Source organism: Anastrepha ludens, chromosome 6 (genome assembly GCF_028408465.1).
Source record: "Anastrepha ludens isolate Willacy chromosome 6, idAnaLude1.1, whole genome shotgun sequence".
Classification (NCBI taxonomy): domain Eukaryota; kingdom Metazoa; phylum Arthropoda; class Insecta; order Diptera; family Tephritidae; genus Anastrepha; species Anastrepha ludens.
Window position 1 is genome coordinate 80,249,654 of NC_071502.1, and position 17,889 is coordinate 80,267,542.

Below are 17,889 nucleotides of genomic sequence, written 5' to 3' on the forward strand. Positions count from 1 at the left end.
TGTGTGGACGAAATGAAGTGTGGAGCATGATTTTTTAACAATTCTTGGTTCACACGAACTTTATGAGACGGTGCCGAGCCCTGTTGGAACGTTCATGGTCTACGACCAAAATGTTTGCGTGTCCACGGCTCTAAAGCAGCTTCTAAAACATTTTCCCGATAATAAGTCGCATTCACTTTGACACCAGGCTCGATAAAAACGATTGGAGAGCGTCCATCAGCGATCACTGCGGCATAAACCATTACTTGCGATGGGAAATTGCTTCGAGTGGCCATCCGTAGGCTCAAATTCTCGTATGAGCGTTCGGTCAAGTACATAAACACGATTGCTTTGAGTGTTTATGAACTGCTCAATTGGGAAATTTTTTTCATCAGAAAACACAATGTTAGGAAATTCGCCACGTTCGTGCAAGCGCAGCAACTCCTTTGCTCTTTCGAACCGACTTTTTTTTGCTGGGGTGAAATATTGGGTGCTATTTGGAACTTGTAAGCCTTGACCTTGAGCTCATTTTTCAATATGCGTCGAATGTTGTCTTGCGATATTTTCAGTTCTTTGGCCATTTTTCTTGCACTTTGACGTGGATTTCGTTCAAGTCGAGATTTCACTTTCCGAACCATTTCTGGCGTTGTTTCGGTTTTTTGTTGGTCCACCTCCATAACGTTTTGCAATGCTACCAGTATCATTGTAACGTTTTATAGTGCGATACACAAACATTTTATTCACTTTGAGGTGGCTGAGCTCACGAACAATGGCTGGTTGTGATTTTCCAGCCAAATATAACGCAATCGCACTATTACGTTTGGATTCCATCCAGCAAAACTGAGACGCAAATGCTTTTGATGGCTTATAAACAATATATTGAACTGTCATTAGAACAATTTTGACGTTGATGTTCACATCTGTTTTACAGATACAAGCAGTGTGAAGTTGGTAACACTTCATATTGTTCACCCTGTATATGTGTAAGTGTGTATGCACTTTTATATAGATGTAACTTTGAGTTCTTGTTTTCTTTCACCTGTCAATTTGAGTTGTGAACAGTTCTATTTGTTGGCATAACCATTTAAATGGAAATGCACTTCATCCGACATCAAAACATTATTTAAAAAATCAATTTGTGTGGCTAATTGTGTAAAACGAATTGCGTATTGTAGTCGTTGTTGGTGGTCTTGCGGTAGCAGTGCTTGCACAATTTGAATTTTGTATGGGTACATCTTAAGATCAAACTTTAAAACTCTACGCAATCTCGTTCTGGAAATGAAAAATTGGTTGAAACGACGGCGAGTTGAGACAGATGGATCATCTGCAACACTCTGCCGCACAGTTCCCATGTTCTCTTCAGTGCGAATATTTCGATGGGCACCTAATTCAGGACGGTCAGCCACTAAACCCAGTTCCTCAAAACGACCGACCAAACTCCTAATCATAAAGGCTCTGGGAGCTGACCTGGAATTAAAATGTTTCCGATATTTACGCTACGTTAAAACAATTGATCGTTGTCAAGAATAGGAAAACTCGATCATTTTAACGCGTTGTGCTGTACTATAGGGTTCCATAATAAATTTCCAACAATTCAATTATAACCTACAAAAAGAGAAAAATCAATATGTCCAAAAATAAAAAAGTTATTTGTGCTTAACTTGAGTAGGTCTTATTTGGCCCACCCTGTATAAAAAAGAGGGTAGTTTTATTGTTACTTTCCGCCAAAAGTGAACAAAAGTATTATTTTCATTTTTTGTAAGCAGCAAAACATTTAAATATATATAATATATACATATAAGTATATCTCACACCTGCAATCAACTAACCTCTTAAGGTGAAATTTCGCCAGCAACATGCATTTGACTTGCCATGAAATGTTGCTAGCAACATTGATTGTTAAATGGAAGAAATGTTAAATTCATGAGAAAGATAATAAGAAAAGGGTTTTTAAACAAATTCATACACATACATATATATTGACACTTTAGACAATTATTAAGACTATAGACAATTAGGCACTAGAAACTATAGATAATTAAGCCGCTCCATGCACACATCGATTAACTCCACTTTTTGGAAAATCTTAAATTTAAGTGCCAAAGCCCTTGGTATAGTCATAACTTTTTTATATTTATAATAACTTTCCTGAATAATGAATATTAGCACCGTTAAATGGAACATTTTTTTGGCAACTGAATAATAAGTAATTTATTTCAAAAGCCATTTCGATTAACTCCATACTCTAATATAAATCGTTTCAGTACATGAAGACTTACGCGGCAAACTTCGAAAAAATAATAACATATTCGGATTCGTGTACCGGTCAAAACAGAGATATTAAAACCGTCTTAAGTTTATTGAAACTTGTTCAAAGCACGAAAATCAAAGCTGAATCAATTGACATGAAATTTTTGGTAAGTGGACACAGCTATTTGCCCAATGACTCAGATTTTGCCATTATTGAGTCATGTGCGAAAAAAAATCAAAACATTTTTTCACCAGATGATTGGTACCATATAATCCACACATGTAAAAGGAAAGCGCCGTGTCATCTAATCCAAATGACTCACCAAGATTTTTTATCAACAAAACCTTTGGAACAGTCTATCATTAACAGAAAAGTAACCGTCACAGGGCTTCCAGTAAATAGGCTTAAAATACGCTGGATAAAGTTAGAAAGGTCCAAACCCTATGTCATACAATTCAAATGTGACTATAATGAAGATACAGAATTTCAAGTCAATAATATAAGAAAATCTTTAGAGGATAGACCGCAAAATTTTAAAAATATAGATCAGCCTTTATTATATCCTAAAGGTAGGACTGTGACAAAGGAAAAATGGAGAGACATGATGGACCTGCTAAAATTCCTCCTGTTAAATACGATTACTAAAGAACTTGTCAACGAGTCGAAATGGCGAATCCTCGCATACAGCTGATGAAGAAAACATTATTTATAATATTGCTGAATCATCCCAAAGAATAATACCGCTAACATAAAGCTGTTATAAATTAATTACGAAAATTATTTTATAACCGAACTTCCAACATTCATTTTTATGGAAAAGCTGTGATAAAAATGTATAATAACTAACTTTTTCTGTAATGAAAACTTAAAAATGAAAAGACTAAATTTAACTTTATTACTTTTTTCTGTTGCCAAATTGATTAACTCCATCAGTCACATAAAAACTGTAACATTATTGACGATTGTTTGTTGGCTATTCATTCTTATTTATTTTATATACTGTTAGATGAAAGCTGTATCTGCAATTATACACTCCACATTATATATTTGAATCCATATTATCAGAATCCATATTATCAACTTTTCGTTTTATGGAGTTAGTCGATGTGTGCACTGAGCGGCTCAATTATTAAAAGTAATAATAATAATAGAAATAAATAATTTCAGGCGCTTAACTCTCCGACGAACTGCCACTTTTCGCTCAATTTTAAATGGCATGTGCATGTTTCGCGGTCTTTTCACGGCATGAACCGAGTACTACACAGATGCATATGCAGTTTCACGCATATTTCACTTCACGGCAATGCATTCTATATGCAGTTTTACTGCCATTTGGCGTGAAATGCGAACTTAGTACTATGGTTTACATGGAATTAAAGAGCAGCAAATATTTTTGCAATAAACCGGAAAATACATTTAAAGAGATAAATTAGAAATACATATTCTTTATTTTCCAGCCTACAAAACAGCAAGAGGGCTAAGCGTTTTTAAAACAAATTAATTCACCAACCGATATAGAATTTGATGATTCAGAAAACTTCGGGGTCTAGGTATAGGACATCTTATCAGCACATGTTTATTACCGATAAACTGAAAAAACAGCCAGCCGATTGAGTTCAAACTCACAGGATAAATTTGTGTTCAAACCAGTTAGGCTCAAATGCGAAACTTATATTAATAAGGAAGGAAATTATTTTTGTTCCTACATTTACTCGATCGTATTTATGGTCCGAGTTCATAGGATAACTCCGTTCTCATTAGTACATTCAAATTCAATTCACATAGCCTAGGAAACAAACAATGCCACTTCAAAGCTCTATTGAAAGCATGTGTTTTCCAGGTAAATAAAGAATGCAGGATATTAGAACGTGTATATATCATCAATTCATAAAACTCCTTTAGCATTTAACTCATTAACGTAAAATAAGAAATTTTCTCACCATACCATCAACATTTCCTACAGCCAAAAAAGTAAATAAGTACAAGAACAAAATGGATGTGAAAAATTATGTTTATTAGTTATTTATAATTATTTATATATTTGTTACTATTGTTATATTTGTAATTATAAATTAGTTTTATTATATATTTAATAATATTTTTGTATCAAAATCTCTAAAAACAGACAGCTGCCTAAAGCGATATGGCAAAAATCCGAAAGTTATGCCTGTTAAAGGTTTGCCTATAGCGAAACGAACTATTAGAAACCAAATAATTGATTACATAAAAAAATTACCTACTTCTTTAAAAGTTGTTCTATTGACTAACTCTCTTTGCACCTGAAGAAACTATACAAAGGGAATAAGTATTTGATTGCCTTACATTTTAACATTTTTAATTATTTTTTACAGAGTTTATCAACTAGAACTAATGAATAAAAATGACAAATTTTCGGAAAAGTTTAAAATCGACTTTTACTAAAAAAATATTATTCCGATTGACACAAAAAATATATCAGCAAAAAGGCCAAAAAATAACTTTCGGACAATATCCAGGAAAGGTTGGTTTTGTTCGCTTTAATGGATTGTTATTATTTTTTTTTCAATAACTGCAAAAAGACTTAAAAAACAACTATTTTTTCTCCCTATATGCCGAAAACACTCATATGAAATTACAAATGAACTTAATTTTCGTGTTCAGCAATCCCGAATTGGTATAATAAAAACCTTTTTAAATGAGGTACCACTTTTCGAGAAAATATTTGTAAACAACAAACCAAGAAGATTCTCAAAATTTATATTTAAAATAATTCATAATAATTTTTAATATTTTATAGAACTACAATTTTGAAACCATATAAAACGGCGAGTTATTTTAATCTACCCAGCTTTTTATACAATTTGTTAACACTTTTCTTATCCATTGATGGATTCGTATGAAAATCAAGCTGTTTTTTACAAGTTTTTCTGGAGGTCCACTAAAATGAGTACGTGTACATACATATATAGTTTATGTGCTTATTAGTCTTTAATAAAATCTGAATGCCTAAGTAAGGAGAAGATCCGCAGTAGCTCCACAATGTATGCTTTATGGCATTACATACAAATTTAATTGATATTAATAAAATTTGTATTGTTCGACAATAATTTGCTGTAGTTTTTGCTACTCTTCGCAAAATTTCATACAAATGCTTTCTGATTGTGGTAATTGTGCAAATAACAAAGCTAATAAAATAGGGTGTAATCAAACGTGTTATAAAAAATGTATAGTTCCTTTGATAAATAAATAAAATGAGTGAATGAGGCAAACTATTAAAGTCATATTAGTAAAAAACAACAGAATTAAAATATATCTATAAAAAATTTTAGGGACTGAAATATTTATTTATTCTATTTTTTTTTGTCAGTTCGTGCACGCCGCTTCACTTTCGTATGAAATACAATTAAATTTATTAAATTGAATTAACCATTTCAAATCTTCTCAACAATTTTTTTCTGAAATAAGCTTTTTAAATTTCTTTCATTTGACATTATTTATTTTGAATTATTTAACTTAATTAATCCCTTTTTAAACAGGTGGCAACCCTACTAAAATATGTATATATTAGAAATACAAATTTTTTAAACCTCTAACCTTTGATACCAATATTGTTATAATTTTTTAAACAGGTGGCAACACTACTGAAATGTGTGTATCTTAGAAACTCAAATTTTTCAAACATGTAATCTCTGAAACCAATATTGTTATAATTTATTTATTTTCTTATATATACTAGACCTTTTTTCAAATAGGTGGCAACTCTCTTCAAGCATATTATTAAAATTAAACTGTGTTAAATCTTTTCTCATTCGACACCTGTATTGCCACATTTGACTGAGCTTACTAATTTAATTTATTTTTCAGTCCAAGCAAACTTCGTGCAAATCCATTCAGTTGCTCTCGCGTGATTGAGTTTCACATTTGCAATATTAGCAGGATTAGTCAAAGAAACTATCCCCAGCACTACGATTGGCATAAAGTAACTTAAAACCATGATGCAAAGAATAATGAGATGGCGCCCATCGTGGTCCCGTTACTTTGCGCTCAGCGAATTTGACAACTAGTTACGTGATTTTAGCTCCAGTATGGCCAGATTACCATTTTCGTAACTCGATTTATCATTTTTTTTTTTGTTATTTTTATTATTTTGTGTCTCGGAGTTTTAGTTCTTTCTTCATGACATTTTTCTAGTTGTTCTAATTAAAATGTCATGTTTATAATTTTGTAAAATATACATTTTTTAATAATTATTTAAACAATTCACACAGTTTTATTTAGCTTTACTTTTTTTTAACATCTGGTGGCATTGCCCGCGAGTGCAGGTGTTGTTGGTGTTCTTCTGCTTTCGGCAGTCAAATCTCTCTCTCGCTACTGCAGTGTTGCCTAGCTTTGGATATAAAAACGCATTAAAATGCCTATTCAAAGAAAATAAACCAACAAATTTTTATTGAATCACTTAAAGAACTTTGTATGCGAGACAAATTGTCTTTAAAATGTGCGTTTTTTTAAATAAATGTGTCAAGCTTATGTACAATTTAATTTATGAGGTTTTTTTTAAGCGAGACTCTTTTGTTAAGGGAACGACTTTTTTGCTATATTTGAAGTTATGTAACTAGATAAAGTACTCTCTTTGTAAAAATGTCAGTATGGTTTCTTTAGTATTTTCTGGTATTTTGTTGTTTATTTTTACAATGAATATAACTCTTAATGCCCTATGTCTCACTAAGGATTGATGACCGGAAGAAACGATTACACCTCTATGGTTTTAATTCACATTCAATAAATATTCAAAGGCTTTTTAAAATGTGTAAAAAGGCTTTCAATCTTAAGAAGAGTTGAGAGAGGGGCATTTAATATTTTTGCATAACCTTAAATGGAGCCAAAAATTAAATTTGCACTTTCAAATTATCAAATTTTATAAGAGTAAAAAAAATTTCATTAGCACTAAAGTCTTCTCAGAGATCTGGTCACATTGCCCATGATTGCGGTTATTGTTGATGTTTATGAATATTCGTTTCTTCTTTGAAATGTGCGTTAATAAGAAGAAACGGTAACAAACGTTTTAGTGAATATTTACGCAAAAATAAGATAATTCGTGAAAGTGTACTCGTATAAGTGAAAAATAAGAAAACATGAAATGTGCAGTGAAAAATTGTGCTAGTAAGATCCTCAATAAAGCATACATACATATGTTTATAATATTTCATTAAATTAAAGTTAAATGTTTTAAAATATCTATAGGAATAGTAACTGAGCACCGATCCACGGACTGAGTACACTGCCTCCGCCATCCATCCAGTGGCACCATCCGTTCAAGGCACTTCTCCTGGCGCAACTCCATCAGCACTATTAAAATCCACATTCACACATTGTTCAATCTTATCAGCGGCTGTGCAACAATATTAGACACTATAAAATGTGCAGATCCACGACTTGGTTGAACAATTTAATATGATTTGCAAAATATTTAAGATTTTCCCCACCATTTTTTCAAAATACTAAATTTTATAAGAATCAACTAATTTTCATTAGCACTAAAACCTTCTCAGAGTGACCTTTTATAACATTCTTTCTTTAATAATACAGTTTTTTTTAACTTACAGTTTCGGTAGCTTTGGATTAAACGCAAAAAGAAACAAACACGAAACTTCAAAATTTTCGCATTTTCGGTATAAAAAAGCACTAAATTTATTGCGAAGAGCAAATGGTTGGCAATACTGCACAACTCAGCAAACGTGACGTCACGTACGCTCTGATGGGCGCAATCTTGTTTCTATCATTCTTGCTTAAAACTAAAGTAACAAAACAAAGTAAAAACTAAAGACTGCAGCTCAAAAGATTCAAAAAAGCTGTCTTTGAAAAGGAAAAGTCGAGGGAGACAGGGAGACTTATTACTTTGAACTCTCGAATAGATCGAGAATGGATGCATTAGATGAGTAATTTATTCTCACGCTATCCCCTTATAACAGAATTAAGTTGTTGGAGAACATTACATTTTATTCGTGCGCTTTGATAATTTTATAATTAAAATAAAGAAGAAAAAAAGAGAGATCAAGAGATTTAGGATTTATGAGCAATAGACGCAAAAAATATGAGGATACAAGTTTACTTAAGCTTCAAGAGCGAAGAACGAATCGAATAGCAAACTGAATCATTATCATCATCATCGTTTGGCGATAAATTTTCTTGTAAGTATTGGCCTTCTAAACACTATGCCTCCATTCTGATCGGTCTGTTGTTTTTTTCTTCCAGTTTTTTCATTTTTAGTTGCTCTAGGCCTTCTTTCATTTCATCAAGTCATCTCGATCTTGGTTTTCCTCATAATGTGATGGTGTATGCCTTCGTCTCAAAAACTTTTCTGTGAGCTCTTAAACTGTCCATTCTCTTTGCACTTTGATGTTACCTACTACATTTTCACTCTTGATTAATTCATCATTAGTTCATCCAATTCATCATTATATTTTCCTGAGAATTTTCATTTGAAAGGTTTGTAGTTTTGGCTTGTCTTTTTCACTCAATACTCAGGTTTCGGCTTCATAGTCCAAAAAAGTCAAAGTCTATTATGGAGCTTTGATTTGATGAGTTTTATAAATGGTGCATGTGACCTATTAACTGCTTGAATTTGTACGTCTATTGTGAGAGACGTAGTATTATTTGTTGTCAGTTTGCAGCCAAGATATGTGCGTGTACTTATTACTTCAAATTTGTACTTCCCAATAATAACTTCTTTTGATGATTGCTTCTTTTTTAGCCCATAAAGTCTATAGAGTGGCAGTATTTTGTATTTTCGCTGTTAATTTTCAGTCCAATTTATTTTTTTTTTTACTGCCTATCGCCATATCGTTGGCGTTTGCATATAATTGAGTTATTCTACATACAAGTTCTTTTGACATCTCTCCCCTCATCTGTTCCTCAGCACAACATTAAATTAAAAATTGTTTAAGACTGATGAGAAAAGAGACTGCTCAATTATATTCGAATTTGTATCAGTAATAATACAAAAATATATTGTAACAATTAGTGGACTAATAATTAAATTTATAAATAATCATTTGCATTTTTCATTTAATTAGCAGAGCAATTCTGTCGCTTTATTGCCAACCTAACGTAATTCCAACTACTTAAATATAATATATCCACAAATTGCAGTAACGAGAGTAAAATAACTTAAGCACTTACGTGTAATAAAGAACAACAATAAAGCAGTTGCATGCCTTTGTATTTTGTTCACAAATAAGTTAGTCAAATATTCGCAATATTCGCTTTGAACTTCGACTAAAAAACGAGTAATAAATAGTGCTAACGCATTATTCCTATGATTTGTACTTTTTTTACAACTTCCACTGTAAAACATAACAACAATAGACTAAATTTTAAATAAAACAAATTCATATGCATATGCATATGAGCTCAAACGATTCACCACAAGGCAATACATCACGGCAAAGTCACTCATACGCCTCGTTGAGAACGGCATGCACGTGTCTGAATGTATGTATAATAATCTACGTTATAAATAGAATGCAATATTATAGTTAATAATATAAGTAATATAATATAATAATTATAACTAGTTTAGTGTAAAATATATTTCGGGAATTTATACAGCCTCTATGGCACGTAGTGTATTTACTTTTACGACAGCTTAAGTCATGCATTTCTGAACGCAGTGACTCATATGAAATACTTATTGTAAATATAGTTGCATATTGTGCTAGCATTCCACTCTGTTTTAAACTGAATGGGTTTTATTTTCTTGCTGAAAATTGAAAATTGGTAAAAAGCAGCTACAGGCAAATAGAATAGTTCGAAGAAAAGTTACAGTCAACATATAATATGTGGGTTGCGGAAATAACTACTACTAAAGACTAATAAATTCCCAATTATTTTAATTAACGCGAACGTAAATTGATTAATGAATATACTGCAAACTCTATTTTCCTATTGTTGGCTAATTAAGCTTTATTAGAGACATATTGTGTAATTATAAGTCGTAAATGCTTAGTGTTAAAACTTGTAATGGAAAGCTTCTTTTTAATCAGATTTATTTGTATCGAAACGGAGAAACTTTTATTTTTACTTATTTATTTATTTATTTAAAAAAAAAAAAAAATAAATAATTGGCGCGTACACTTCTGTTAGGTATTTGGCCGAGCTCCTCCTCCTATTTGTGGTGTGCGTCTTGATGTTGTTCCACAAATGGAGGGACCTACAGTTTCAAGCCGACTCCGAGCGGCAGATATTTTTATGAGGAGCTTTTTCATGGCAGAAATACACTCGGAGGCTTGCCATTGCCTGCCGAGGGGAATTTTATTTATTTATCGAGCATAAGAAACAGGTGTTTTATTTATGTACATTTGTTTGATAGTAAAAGATATTAAAATAGCAATGAAATTGTGAAGATAGAAAAGAATATGCTAAATGATAGGATAATGAGGTTGATAATGGGAAAGCTGGAAAAAATAAAATATAGACAGATGACAGATGAGAGATTACAGACGATAGACAACATATTAGAGATACTGAAATTTATTTAGCACAATAGTATTCGTTTGAAATGCAATATGTTAATGATACTTTTCTGTCATGAAAAATCTCTTCATAAAAAATATCTGTCGTACGGATTCGGCAAAAAACTGTAGGTGCCTCCATTTGTAGAAAACATCAAAGCACACGCAACAAATAGGAGGAAGAGCTCGGCCAAATATCTAAAAAGGATGTAAGGCTGATTTTTGGCGGTGTCAGTAAATCTTATCAGTGTGTTGTTCAGAGTATAAAAGGTTCCTTATAAATAGCAATGCAGTGAGATTTACTTGGGTTCCAGATTAATCCATTAGCAATATTCCTCTATGAGACATCATTCAGATTACATATACAGTTATCAGATTTGGATTTTTTTGTGGCAAAATAGTGTCAAGGCGACCGCTATAGCTTAATGTGTTGGTGCGTGAATACCATGCGGTAGTACCTCGGGGACGAAACACCAAATGATGGAAACATTTTTTTCTAATAGCGGCCGCCCCTTTGGCAGGCAATGGGAAATATCCAAGTACCGTTCAGAGGTGTCATAAAACTATGGCTTCTTCCATTTGTAAAAGAACATCAGGACGCACTCTACAAATAGGAGAAAGAAATCGACCGAACACCCATCAAAGGGTGTAAGTGTCAATTATTATTATTATTAAAGTTAACGCCGGTACTACTCAAAATAAAGTAACCCAAAAATGTCGAATAGAATTACGAAAATAGGCAGCAATATAGCCAATGACGCCTTAGAATAAGACATAAAAACAAGATTAGACCTGATGTTAAGCGGCAAACTACTGATTGCTTAAAAAATATTTATATGCGTATGGGCAGAAGATGGCATCACTTTCCATATAAAAAAAGTTGGTATTGTTATACTTCTATCGGAATTATAAAATTTATTTTTGTACAGCCGAAGACTTCTGCCACATTAATGATATTGGCAAAAAAGTCGGTAAAGATAGAGTTATTCAAGTCTTTCTAAACTCAATGTGTTTAAATAAAGTGTGTCAGATATTTAAGTGCCTAATACCTTAAATACCATTATGACAAATAAACATAAATAAATGTTCGAAATTTTTTTTTTATATTGCCCTTTTAAATTAACCATAAATTTTTTATAATCAAAACTAAAACACAAGAGGATATTTTTTTAAATTTCTTTGGCTTTTATTTATCAACAAATTTGTTTTCGAAATTTACAAAGATTTTTAATTGGTTAATTTTCAGAGCGTAGAAAAATTTTTTTTTAATTTTCTCTTTATTGCCAGAACGAAAAATGAACGACAAAAAGTCAAAAATAGCATATAAATCTTAATTTTGATTGCAGATCTTCTAAGCTTTAATTCTAGAGTTTTTTTGTCTTTGGGTTGGCTACAGTAATGCCTTGAGTAGTGAAAACCGTTCATAGCAACGTCCTGTACCCTAAGTATCCTCGGTATTTTCAGTCGCAAAGTGGCCTTCGTTTGAGCATCGTATTACTGTCGATGAATAGTGAAAGTTGTGCACATTTGAAAGATTTTGTAATGGAGTAAATTGAACAAAACCAAATGGAATCATCTTCGGAAGGTTAGTAAAATACGAGAAATCTTTAGTACATATCAATACCTCGACACAAAATTTTTAGCTGCAGCAATACGTAGATACATTTTTTGCAATTTTTTTTAAAAAATTTGAGTTTTCAAACTGTATAGTAATACAACGCCGTGATATGCTGCTTTGAAACCTATTAAAGGTTACTCAAAAAAGTAATGGTTACTGAATAAAACAAGATTCAGCTGCTAACACTTGCTACCTTGCGACCCCGAAAACATATAAATTTACATGCATCTTGATTATGTTCTAGAATATACGCTATTTCACGTGAGGGGGTGGCCAATAGGGGTGGAAGGGGGTGGATTTTCAAAATTTTAAGATCAAATTCGTAATCAGCGACCCTGAAAACATAAATTAACATGCATCTTGATTATGTTCTAGAATATACGCTATTTCACGTGAGGGGGTGGCCAATAGGGGTGGAAGGGGGTGGATTTTCAAAATTTTAAGATCAAACTCGTAATCAGCGGCCCCGACAACCCCCGAGTAAGAAATTTTGAATCAATTACTTAATTTTTTGAGTTTTGGCCAGGTTTTCGGGAATCGGCCGCACTGTGGGCCGGGTCGATTTGTGGGGAGGCAAAAAAATCGCCCATTGCTCTGTGAAAATCATATTCTAGGGATCAAAATAAGAAACTTTGCCGAAGAAACCATACCTCTAAAACGAATTCTGATGTCCCCCAATTTGGGTCGAACTTTTTAGTTTCTTTTGTATAACTCACTTAAATTAACTTTTCATTTACATATGTTCTGACTAAATAAATTTCTTAATGGTAGTCATGCCCCAATCCATTCGGCTACAGCGGCCGCGATAAAAAGATCGCCACTTTTGTTTGGTAGAACGGCCCTTTTTTATTTATTTTATAAATTCAATTATTTTCTTATAAAAATATAGTTCATACCACAACAAAAGCTAAATAAAGTGCAATTTTGAACTTTTTACTAAGAATTTTTAGAAAAACTTCGGGTATGCAGTTTCATAGATAATTGAATTTTGGCATAGAATTTTGCAAGTTTCAAAAATTGCGTTGATGTTTGACAATTTTTTCTGCTAACGATATTGGGTGCTTTCTTTCATATAAAAATGTGGAGTAAACGTGAAATGGAGAAAATGCACAAGATTTTTAATTTACTTGAACTTTCACTTTATTATCAAAATTCAGTGATCTTTAAAACTGCAATTGTCAGAAATTCTGATTAAAAGATGTCAAATTTTTCTGTAGTATGAATTGTGTTTTTTTTAAACAATAATTGAAAGAAGAAAGTAAATAAATAAGTAAATAGTCAAAACTTGTCAACATATGGTGTGCACTTTCTTTTGACTGTAACTGTATATGATGTTTGTTGCACAAAAATTTGAATGTTTGTTTCATTTTCGCCGCCAAAATCCATCCGAGCAACAAACATCTTAACAAATTTTATTTAAGAATATCAGAAGGCACTTTTTTTTGCTTTCGAAACGAAATAATCGTCGTCTTTTTGCTCGCAAAAAACCATCATTAAAAAATAGTACAGCAATGATGTATGATACTTATGAAGACATCGTCACAGTTGCCTAAGAAAACAGGCTATTCATCACAATAACGCACCAAGAAGTTCATTTGGAATTGTAGTAGTGCTCTTTAGGCTCGTAAGGTGATAGGCCCAACAATCTGATATTCGAAACAAAATATTCTCATAGCCTTTTTACCCAAACAAGATCAATCGCGTACGGTACTACAGCAATAAAAAGACACTGTCCCATTTTACTAGGAAGACAATATGTTATATTGTATATATCCTTTGTAAATAATAATAATAATAAATTTTATGAACAGAGCCACGAATTGTTGCCGTATTCAAGCTGACTTCCTGCATCTTTTTCCCAATGTTAAAACACGGCTTGGAAGAAAAATCCACCTTAAACAAATAGCTTAGCACTGATAAAGGAACACATTTTGGAGGTCCATTTTTGCAGGTACTAAAGAGGTAATGTTGGGAGAATATTTTACTAGCACACATTGATCAAAATTATTTATATTTTCATTACTATTATTTTAGTTTATTTTTCATTGTATTTTTATGTTTTGTTTAACTCGGCTTTTCTTTTATACCATAATTAACCACTGACTTTGAACACAAGATTTTTCTGTGTCATTTATGCATTAATATTTCAAAAAAAGGAGTTATTGCATTGCATGGAGTTAGTTATTCTAAGGATCTTAATTATCATCTCATTTCTGAACAAAACTCCTCTTAAGAAAATAAAATAAATAACAAAAGCAGTTACTTTACCATTCACAACCAAAGCGCACTTAACAACACATTCTCGCTAGTTGCAATCAAGTAAAAATGTCTTTTTCGACTTCAATCACGCATATTCACAAAAAGAAGCACTTAAATGCATTAAAAGGGTGATTTTGCAATTTGCAAAAATTTTTTAGCCTCCAACATCGGTTCACTCAAGCATTGCTTCTTTGTTTACTTGCACTACATTTCAATCTAGAATACTTCGAACAATCCATTCTTCAACATAGCTTTACCTTCTGCAAACTGCCAAATAGACCAATAAATATTACACTGTTATTCGCATTCAAGCGTATTTTTTCTGTGTTGTAACTTCTCACTAATCACCACTTCGCTTTCAAGCTAAAGTACCGCACGCTACGAAATTATCAAACGTACTGTCGCAGCAGTTGGCAAACTTTTATATTTTACGGCTCAAATCTACTAACTTTTTCAATTTGCGCCAAACCGACGATTGATTGACGGCTAACGGTCTGTGTTAAATTGTTCGCTCTTCCACTGCCAATACTCGTGAGCAACGCAAACGCGGCTATGTCGAATGCGAAATACGTCCGAAAACGAAAAATTAGTGAGAAGCAGCATAAGTTGCGAATTTCGAAGCGTTCGACGCAGCCATCAAAGCTGTGGCAGCTGTTGGCGCAGCCGAATACAACAAATGCTAAGCGTGGGGAAAGAAAAGCCGAGTGTGACGATGCATGCAGCCAGCGAAATTTATTTAGTACCTGTATGTAGTGCTAAGTAAGCCTAAAGTAATCGCTAATGAATTTGCATGTATTATGAACTTATGTTTATACACTGAATATACTAAAGAGCTTGAATGATAAAGACACAGGCGATTAGGTATCATACAACTCAATAAACATCATCTGATAAAAGATGCAAAGAATCACTTTGATATACATAACTACAATGTTAGTTACACAATAACGCGCATGCACATTAAGGTTGTTCTTATGTATTAGAAACTGGCCGTTATAATTAAGAGTAGAGCGAATTTCAAACTAGTGCTTGATTTATTGTTGAGAATCCTTATGCATGCAATGTGTATACATACAGTGCATTAATAACTATAGAGCAAGGACTTAGTATTTATTATTATAACTACATTTTTAATTTTTCAAGGCCAGGGTTATATGTAGACCATTGAATTTTAGTATAATAAAAAACAAGTCTGAAGAGGCTCCTAATTCGCGTTGATCTTTAATTTTTTTTTTTTTTTTGCGCTGTTGGCATACGTTATATGCAAAGAAGTTATGAAATGTTGTTGAATTTTTTTTTTTAATTTTGAACTTTTCAATGGAAATTTTTCTAAAAATTATAGGCCAGGGTTATAAACCATTGAGATTTAGTACAATAAAGTACAAGTGACTTTGCAATGGCTCCAAAATCGCGTAAATTTTCGAAAATCCTTTTGATGTTGAGCATATCGAGCATACGTGAAATACGGGAAAATGCAAAATGTCATTGCAAAAATATATAAAATTTCGTTGAAATTTGTTTAATATCCAGGAAGTTTCTAACTTGGATTTCTATAGTTTTTGTAGAAAAATCAACATTTTACACAAAGAATATGACTATAAAAATAAGTAAGAGAAAATTAAATTGTCAAAATTTGTCAACAAGTCCCTAAATTCTAGTTATTTACCGCACTGTATGTTATGTCGTAGCCGACCATGCCACGCTGGTACGTGTTGCTGTGTTCATTGGTTCATTTTTTGCCTTCGAATGAAATTGTGGATGACCGGAAATTTCCCAAGCACTCAGGCAACATTTCCCATAGCACTTATGGTCAAGAAAGATTTAAGGTAGTAATCTGGTAACTTACACGTTTTTTGAGGCCATGTTTGGGACATTTTTTGGAAGGGAAAATAAAATTCAATCGGTTTGATTTTCTGATATGTTATTAAAGGTATCAGAAGGTGTACAAAAAAAATTTTTTTTTTTTCAATGTTTTGATACTATTTTTGTACACTGCAGCAAGCGGCAAAAAAAGAAGTACAGTGGCTGGCCGGCGTGATTTCGTCACTTGTGGTCATCTGAAACAGAAAAAACAAATTGCTTATTAATCAGTGTGCTTGTCGTTCTGGCGGGTAGGAAGATCAAATGATTTTGACAAAAAATAACAAAATGGCGGACTTCGTAAAAAAATTGCCTTTTTTTTTAAGTGGAAATCGGACTAAAAAATGGAAAGTTAGTGACGAAATAAATTAAATCTACTACCCACCAGAACTATTGATTTGTAGAAAAACGTATCTAAATTTCAGGTCAATCCGTTAGATAGAAAATTTGTTTTCACGACGCCCATCCGGAAAAACGTTGTTTTGAGAAAAACTCGTTTAAAGTTTTAGCAATTGAGCCGCGCAAGTACGAGCCGCTCTCATGTATGTGCTATAATTTCGTCAATATTTCGCATTTTGGTCTAAAATTTTTACAGTATATTACCAGTATATCGCACTTTCAAAATATGTAAAAAACCGAAATTCGAAATTTTCAAAATAAGTTACCAGACTACTACCTAATGGAAGTCAGTGTCGTTATGGCAGCATAAACATACCCCATACATGTATGGGAATAGTGCTGGAATCAAAATGCTTGGCTGGATATACTTATAAATCCGTGTCACTCCGGTAACATACAACTGACTAGCATTGGATTGAGGATTTAAAAAATAGGCGGAGACAGGAGTTGTGAGGATTCATTCCACCTCTGCGAACTTCACAGATTTTTTTTTAAATCTTAGCAGGTTGTCGAGAGGAACAGAATTGTAGCTTCTCTCAATACATCCGATCCAAAAATTATCTTCAAATTCTGGCGATAGCCAAACAGCGGCAGAGAAAATTCTGTATAGAAATTTCATCTTCCAAACAAGATGTACGCAATGGATTGCCGATGATACCTATGGAGACCAAATGTCGTCCTCATGATTATGCGCCATCATTATTCCTGTACGGCCCGTAGCCCAATCTTCTTCTGTCTGAGAAGGAAGTTTGCTACCTGCTACACTGCCAGACCTTTTCGTGAAACATTTGGTTGTTTTGCAGGCGTTTGTATTGCTCGCCTATTCCCGCTAAACTTGACCATAAAATTGATTCCGATCGAAGTATACACTCCGAAATTTCACTGATTCTACAACCACTTCATTGCCTCGAACGCCACGGTGTCCCGGCACAAACATAGATTCAAGCCCATTCCACCTTGCAGCAGAGTTTAGCCTCAACTACAAGTGCGAACGAGTGCCCATCCCATAGCAGCCAGTTCTTTGTCAAGTGCGT

General features: G+C 32.9%; 1 protein-coding gene across 2 annotated transcripts in view; it reads right to left on the minus strand.

Annotated features, from left to right (window-relative positions):
• Window positions 1–15,077, minus strand: part of LOC128868518 (sialin) — a 74,039-nt gene extending 58,962 nt beyond the window's left edge. The window contains exon 1 of one of the 2 annotated variants that reach the window (XM_054110695.1): window positions 14,854–15,077. The gene's annotated coding sequence lies outside the window, so the exon portion shown is untranslated. Of the gene's footprint in view, window positions 1–14,605; window positions 14,782–14,853 lie in introns of those variants that run through there. The other variant, XM_054110696.1, reaches the window with a different exon arrangement.
• Window positions 15,078–17,889: the final 2,812 nt, after the last annotated feature.